The sequence below is a fragment of the Cucurbita pepo genome, chromosome 3, assembly GCF_057944985.1.
Source record: "Cucurbita pepo subsp. pepo isolate OVF chromosome 3, ASM5794498v1, whole genome shotgun sequence".
In the NCBI taxonomy this organism is placed as follows: domain Eukaryota; kingdom Viridiplantae; phylum Streptophyta; class Magnoliopsida; order Cucurbitales; family Cucurbitaceae; genus Cucurbita; species Cucurbita pepo.
The window spans coordinates 12071252-12079321 of record NC_141800.1 but is presented as its reverse complement, the minus strand read 5'-3'; the positions used below and the strand labels follow the sequence as shown (position 1 = coordinate 12079321).

The following is an 8070-nucleotide window of genomic DNA, read 5'->3' as shown; positions in this document are numbered from 1 at the left end:
ATCAATGAGCACAATCACAAAAGTGTCTAGACAGTCCTTGAACACTCGATTCATTAACTCCATTCACACAGCTGGAGCATTGGTGAGGCCAAATGACACCACCACGAACTTGTAGCGATCATACCTTGTCCTAAATGCTGTCTTTGGTACGTCTTTTTCTTTACTCTTTATTTAATGGTAACCTAATTGCAGATCTATCTTAGAAAATATCGTTGCCTCTCTGAGTTGATCGAATAGGTCTTCTATTCTAGGCAGAGGGTATTTGTTATTTATGGTTCTCTTATTTAACTCTTTGTAATCGATGCACAAACGCATCGATCCATCTTTCTTTTGAACAAACACTGGCGCAACCCAGGGGATTATGCTAGGTCGAATGAACCATTTATCTCGTAAGTCTTGTAATTGCACCTTGAGTTCCTTCAACTCTGCTAGCGCCATGGATAGGGTGCTTTAGAAATAGGCCCAGTTCCCAGCTCGAGTTCGATGATGAAGTCGACCGCTCGGGAAGGGGGTATTCCAGGTAGGTCATCCGGATACACATCTGAAAACTCGTTTACGATTGACACGTTTTCTAGGGTCTTTTCTTTTCCTCTTACATCTACGGCACATGCTAATATAGTCCAACCGCCTTGTTGGACTAATCTCTTTGCTTTCATCATCGAGACTACCTTTGGGGGTAGCCCCGGTATTTGTGCCTTTAAATTTAAAGCTAGGTCCCACCGATGGTGAGAATATCACCTTTTTTTTTTTTTTTTTTGCGACATTCTATAATAGCATGGTTTGCAACTAGTCAATTCATGCCTAGTTCTACGTTGAAGTCGGTCATCTTTACTACTATTAGGACTACGCTTAGAGTTTGGTCGGCTACTATTGCTTGATCATTCTTTACTCTATCCTTAGTTACTACATCTACCCTCTCAGGGGCTGCTTTCCGACATACATACAATAAGGGTTCTAATTCAAACCCTGTCTCTGATCCCCCTCTCGAGGTGGGCTCTCTTCAGCCTCACCTCGTCCTCTATCTCTAATAGGAGGTCGTTCCCTTCTTCGTCTTACTCTTTCGCATGGTCTAGGCAGCATGGTTCTAGAAACCAAGATAGCATCTCTTAAGTCTAAGGCTCATTACCTATGAAATTATGCTATGCATCACATCTACTAAGTTCACATCATATTGCAAACAAAATCACTCAGCATGCAACACATCACATCATGCTCTTAAATAAATACGTGAAATATCACAACAATTTCAGTAACATTAACATAAAAATGCATGTAAGATAGCATCTCTTAAGTCTAAGGCTCATTACCTTTCTTTTTTTTTCTTATCTTGTGCAAGGCGTACCTGACGGTGACGGGGCATCGACGTTGGGACCATGGAACATGCCAAGCCTACATTGTAGGCTAGTCTATAGAATCTAAAACATAGAGCTCTGATACCAACTGTAACGACCCTAAATTTCCACACATCTAGAGTCGCCACTAACGTCTCATGCTCATCTATAAAGCGGAAATATAAATCTTACATGAACATCATTTATAACGTAAACTTAAAACGTTTAAAACAACTTCTTCTCTGGAAAACACAGCCATGGTCTTACGTGTTTAAATACAAAATACTAAAGTTTAGAGAAAATAAAAATAAATACAAGGTAATTTAAAACAATGGAATGCAAAACACCCTATTCTAACTTAAAACTAAGAATTTAAATATGAATCTATCCTATGCACGTGCCACAGTCTCTGCTCGCGATGCCGCCGTCCTCCGTACAAGTGCGCCTTGCCCTTTACCTGAAAAATGATGTGGCACACGGCCTGAGTATTTCAAAGAATACTTAGTAAGTGGTCCCACTATAGGGGCCATGCAAATGCAAACACATGCAATCATGATTTAGGGACCTATCTCTAATCATCTTAGGGGTGGCCTCCAATCTCGGACAAATTGGATGTGTAGTACTTCCCTACACACGACTCACACGTGCGAGTGTGAATCCCCAGGGCGCTCGCACACCCCCTAGACCCTCTGGTCAAGCTAATCTGTAGCGACGTCCGGAGGTCAGCGGAACCCCATAGTGTCATGCACCTCATGAACACCCTCATCTGTGTGCTTTCGCACCTGTGCGCATACGCGCTCATCATACGGTGCGCGTCCGCACTCATCATCTCTAGGGGAAGTAGCCCTATGCTTATGAACATACAATATGCATGAGGTCTCTCTAAATCCATCATAATGTCTCTTCTGACACAACCCTCTAGTCTCATCTCTTTGTTACTCTAGGTAACACATACTCGTGGATATTTATATTAATATCGTTTTCACGCTCTTAGGGTTGTGTCCTATGTCGATCTAACGACATGATGCAATATGGCACTCATCATCATATAGCATGCTCAATATGGAAAACGTCATCATATTAAGGTAAACGTCACGCAATCATCATACTCATCATATTGCCACAAAGTTCATCAAACATATCAAGTACGACATTCATCAAAATATATATATACTGAGCACATCATCAGGTATCATAACCCACACATCATCATAACTCATATACCGCATCGTACGACATAGTTCATACAACATCGTAACTCATACAATTTTTAGCCTATCCTATAGTAAGGCCACTTACCTGTTTAGCTTATACGATTGTCACCAATTTATCTTTAATAAAAGTTCAATTTTTTTCCTTTGTATCCAAGCCAACCTATAAGAATCCATGGCATCAATTTCATGTTAAATTCTCCAACTCTTACGAGGGTTCATGTGCTAAACTTCATGCGAGCATTAAAGACTTTGCATAGATAAAGTCTTGGAACGTTATAATATACCTCTAAATATATATACACATATTACATAGATAAAGTCTTATATACACATATTATTTATATATTCTATTTATATATTCTATTTATATTAAGATTTCATTTTCTATTTTTTATTTCGATTGACTTCTCTCTTGTCTTTTGTCTTTTGATATTCTTTCTTTACTATGCTTTTTTTCTACCAATATTTAATCGATTCTTACTTAATCATATTGTTGGTCAATTCGGATCCATTCTTACTCCCAACTCTTCCTTTTATTTTTCTCTTATTCTGTATTTTTTTTTCTTTTGATTTTCTATTCTGGCCTTCTCTGAATTTTCTCTTTTAGTTCTTCCCTCCCTTTTCTATTTTTATTTTACTCTGTATGACTTCTATGCCTTCTCTGTATTTTTTTTTTCTTTTCCTTACATTTTTACTTTTCTCTCTTTTCTTTTGATTTTGTTTATCCTATTTGACCTCCTGTATCTATATATATATATTTTTGTCTTTTGATTTTGTTAACAGTACTTTGGCCTCTATACAGTTATCTCATTTTTTTTAATTCTAATTAATTCTTCTTTCCAAATCTTTTCTTTTATCTTATATGTATTTTTTTTTTCTTCCTATAATTTTGTTAAAATCTAAAATTCAAAGATAAATTTTCATTCCAAATCTTTCCTTTCTTCTTTCCTCTTTCCTTTCTTCTTTCCTCTTTCCTTTCTTATTTACCTGTTAATTTTTGGGCAACAGAACCATAGATCTAATTAAACAAAAAATCTAAATATCTGGACAAGAGAACGAGGGATCTAATTTAATAATTAGACAAAGGAAAAGAAAATTTGTTCTAGTTATTTTTCTATGACCAAACATCATAACCAAAAATCTAAATAACTCGGCAAGAGAACCAGGATCTAATTCTGAATAATTAGACAAACGAAAAAGAAATCTGGATAAATGAAAAAGAGATCAGAGATCTGAAAAACATGACTTACCTTAATAACAACAAGATCTCTCTCCAAATTAAATCTCCAGCTCTCCTTGTAAATCTGGTTGTTTGAATTTTTTTTTAACCACCCATGATCCAGTATTCTCTAAATCTGGTTGTTTGATTTTTTTTTTCATTGTAGAAACCACAGGAGAGATAGTTGGGAGAGGAAGGAGGGGTTAGTCGGATGAGTTGGTTGAGGAGAGATAGTTGGGAGAGGAAGAGGGGTTAGTGGAGAGTAGTTTAGGAAAAATTATTATTTTAATTATTTTTTTTTTTTTGGTCGTTACATGATATGTTATATGTTCCAATGATATAAAATTAATTAATAAAATTTCTAATCAATAAATTTCATTCTTCAACTATATGTCACTCTACTAGAGACTTAAAGTTGCATTCTTATGCATGGTAGAACATGTTCATTGATATAATCATTATAAACAAGTAAACCCTTCACGAGTGGTTTATAATTACAGGTTAAAAGTCTGTTTTACCCCTTTAATTACATCTTTCACCTCTAGTTCCACTAATTCTTTAATGAACAATTTGTTTATAATCCAATCATAAACCAAGTTCCTCTCGGACCAATGAGAGGGTGAGGTCGCATTGTTCAAGTCCTGGAATCTGTACTTAGTATAATAACTCATCTACTTTCCTTATATGGAAACCGGTGAATTTCATCTCATGATATTATGTTCTCATCTCCCTATTTGGTCAAAGTCCCCAAAATGGTAGGCATATTGAATCAGTTACAATACAAGAGTCATTTTCACCCTTGCAAATTAAAGGACAAACCCTCACAGGCAGGAATTCATAACTTATATATGATCATCATGTGAAATATTAATCTTCTCAATTAACGAATTGATAAAGAGAGATAAAATATTTCTTGGTTCAGTCTTATACAAACTGATTGTATATGATACCCCACTCACATGTCTTCACATGAACGATTTAAATCAAATCATTTGTAACGATTACTTAGTGGGTCGTATGAATAGTGTTACCAAGATAAGACACCCAACTTTATCCATATACTATATACCCTTTAGGTTATTACTTGAACACGACTCTCTTGTATGTCAACCACATACTCTTCAAAATTACATTAATAACCTTGAACTTTCATACTATGGTTAATATTAAATTATAAATAAAATAATAAAAATTATTACTAAAATTAAATAATTAAGTATGATACTTTAAGGCATAAATTCTAACATCTTGTGCATAATTCCGAACATGAAGTGAACTCGAGCCAATTTCGATTGTTTCTCCCTCCTTTTATCTTCAAACCCCAAAATGAAAATAGTAAGAGGGGGAAAATTAACATTTACCTTTGTTTTTTATTTGTTTATTTACATCTTATCCAATTTATTTTTTGAACTTATCTTACATTTTCAGTTTTTTTTTGTGCACTCGGTAAATTTCTATTCCTAAAAACATAAATAAATGCATATAATTTAAGAATTGTCTATTTCTAATAAATAAATAAGTCTAAATTAATAAAAAAAAAAAATCTTAAACTTTGCTATCTTTAAAATTTTTAATAACACTTTTAAATTAAATAAAACATAAAAAGATTTCTTTAAATTTTTTTAAAATTTGATAGTTTAAACAATTTTTTTTTTTGTTTAAAAAATCTTTTTAAACTTTGAAAAAAATTCAAAAACCATTCTTTTTAACTTTTAAAATGCTTTTAAAAACTACCCTTTCATTTTTTTAAAATGCATTTGTATTTTTTAAACATTTTTAATAAATTCATAAAAAAAAAAAATTTCTAATAAATTCAAAAACACTTTCAAACTTATTTTAAACTCTTTAAAAATATTTCATACTTACTGTTATTATATTATAAATGAAACCGTTACTATCAGGTTCAAAAAATACCTATTAACCTAATATTAATGCTCTTAAAATTTTAGAAAAAAGATTTAAAAAGTTTAGAGATTTATTAGGTATAGATTTTTTTATTTTTTTTTTATTTTTTTATTATTTACATAGGGTATGCTATTGCTATTTTTTAAATATGATTAGGATATCTTTTTTATAAACATCTTTGAACTAATGAAAATTTAATCCATCCTAAATCTTCTGTGATTGCATAGTTTCTATCTCTATCGTGTAGATTCACATAATTTTGATTTCACATAATCTTCGATCTTTTAGATTTATATAAGTTTCGGTAGAATTGCATAACTTGTTCACTCCATCTTCTTCGATTTAGAGACAAGCATTTTTTTTTCTTTCTCCAACGCACTCCGACAAAAAACATTTTTCTTCCTCTTCTACGACGTATGATGTTCTAGAGTTTGATCTTCGCAATTTTTATTTTTTAATTCTTTTATTATTTAGCTTCTCTCTATCATCGTAATTTTAGTCAATATTTTTCATTGGAGAACTGTCTACTAGGAAAGTTATGAATGTTTGTTCTCTATTTGGAACATGATTTTCATTCCCTTTTTTAATGTTTTTAATGCAACCGAGATCATGGTGTTAAGACTAAAGTGTTAGCATTCTGTTTGTTGTTAAACAACTTTAACGTTGAGAATGTAAATTGTGCCTACCAAACATATGAATGTTTTCGATTTACTTGAATTGCATTATCATCTTTTCTTGAGAGTTGATTTAAATGAATGGTTCTTAGTCAATGTGGTTTATTGGTGCAGGATAAAATCTTCATTTAGGTGTTATACTTGTATTTGGAAAATGACATGTGAAAAAGTTTTGAATCTTATTTTCTCTTTGCTGGAAGATGTGGACCTTGCTTCGTGCATGGCAGTGTGCAACCAGTGGAGAGACGTAGCTCGAGATGATTACTTATGGAAATGCCTGTGTGCTAAGAGGTGGCCTTCAATTTGCAAAAGGCCCACTATTTCTGGGACCTACTACAAACTATATAGAAATTTGTTTGAACGCCCTAAAAGTCATGTTTCCTCACTCCCCGACTTTCCTTTGATGATTTAGAGTTTTTTATTGATATTTGGAGCGAAAACACATTACTCTTTTCAAGAGTGGTTTCAGGTGAAGTCCTCCAAGATGGTTTAAAGAATCCAACACCTCGTACACATAATGTGATTAGTTATCTACAGGAAGGCCCGGGGTTCAAGATGACTCTAGCAGTTGAGCCCGGATTTTCAATTTCTATATTTGACACCGTGAGTATATCCGTGCTCGTGAGATGCAAGAATTCCAACAAAGTTACTCAAGTAGTCAATAAATCTATATTCGATTATTTCGATAAAATGTCATGTCGGGCATTTTGGTTTGACTATCTTGATTTCTCACATCTCTACCCTTTTGTCTCTGGAATTCGAGCATGGTTCTCATTGCTTTTCTTGGACAACAATGAAAATGACGGTGTAGTTGATGTTAATGGGATAGTAATGGATTTTTGTGATGTTGCAAAGACAAAAGACGAGGTATTATGGCTTTTCGACTTGCTCAATTGGAATTGAAGGATCCTATCATATTGGAAAAGAAAATCGGAGAATGTCTCACATCTTAGCCGTACATGTTCTCTGACTTATTACGTGTCTTATATTAACTTGCATATTTTATCTAATTTGTATGAGTCACTTGCATTTTGATCCGGACATGATTTTATTTATTTATTTATTTATTTATTTGTATTCAATTATGAAGCATAGTCATTTGCAACAACGCGGCTAATATAACCTGTTGATCAAGTGTGATATTCACCCACAATTACCTTTCTAACTATAAAACCATAACCTATAAATTTGTTTGGATGACTTTTAAAAATATATATATTTATTTATTTTAAGTAAATGATTTTTCCATATAGTATTGTCTTTCTAAAAAAATATATTAAATACGAAGCAAGCTAAAAATTGAATGGTTTTTAAAAGTATTTTTGAAGGAATATTTTAGATAGATAAATAAAAAAATTCAAATATGATAGAAAGAAAGAGAATAACTAAAAATCTTTCTATAAAGAAAAAGAATATTTTCATAATTAGAATAATTATATTTAAAATATTTTAGATAGATAAATAAAAAAATTTCAAATATGATATAAAGGAAAATAATATTTTCATAATTAGAATAATAATATTTCAAAATATTTTAGATTGGTAAACCAAAAATTTTCAAATATGATATAAACGAAAAAGAATATTTTCATAATTAGAATAATAATATTTCAAAATATTTTAGATAAATAAAATAAATTTTTTTAAATATGATATAAAGAAAAAGAATATTTTCCTAATTTTCATAATTATATTTCAAAATATTTTAGCATCAAATATTATATAAA

General features: G+C 32.0%; 1 pseudogene; it reads left to right on the top strand.

Annotated features, from left to right (window-relative positions):
• Positions 1-6497: 6497 nt before the first annotated feature.
• LOC111789771 (F-box protein At5g39250 pseudogene) lies at positions 6498-7246 on the top strand (annotated as a pseudogene).
• The last annotated feature ends 824 nt before the right edge of the window (positions 7247-8070 follow it).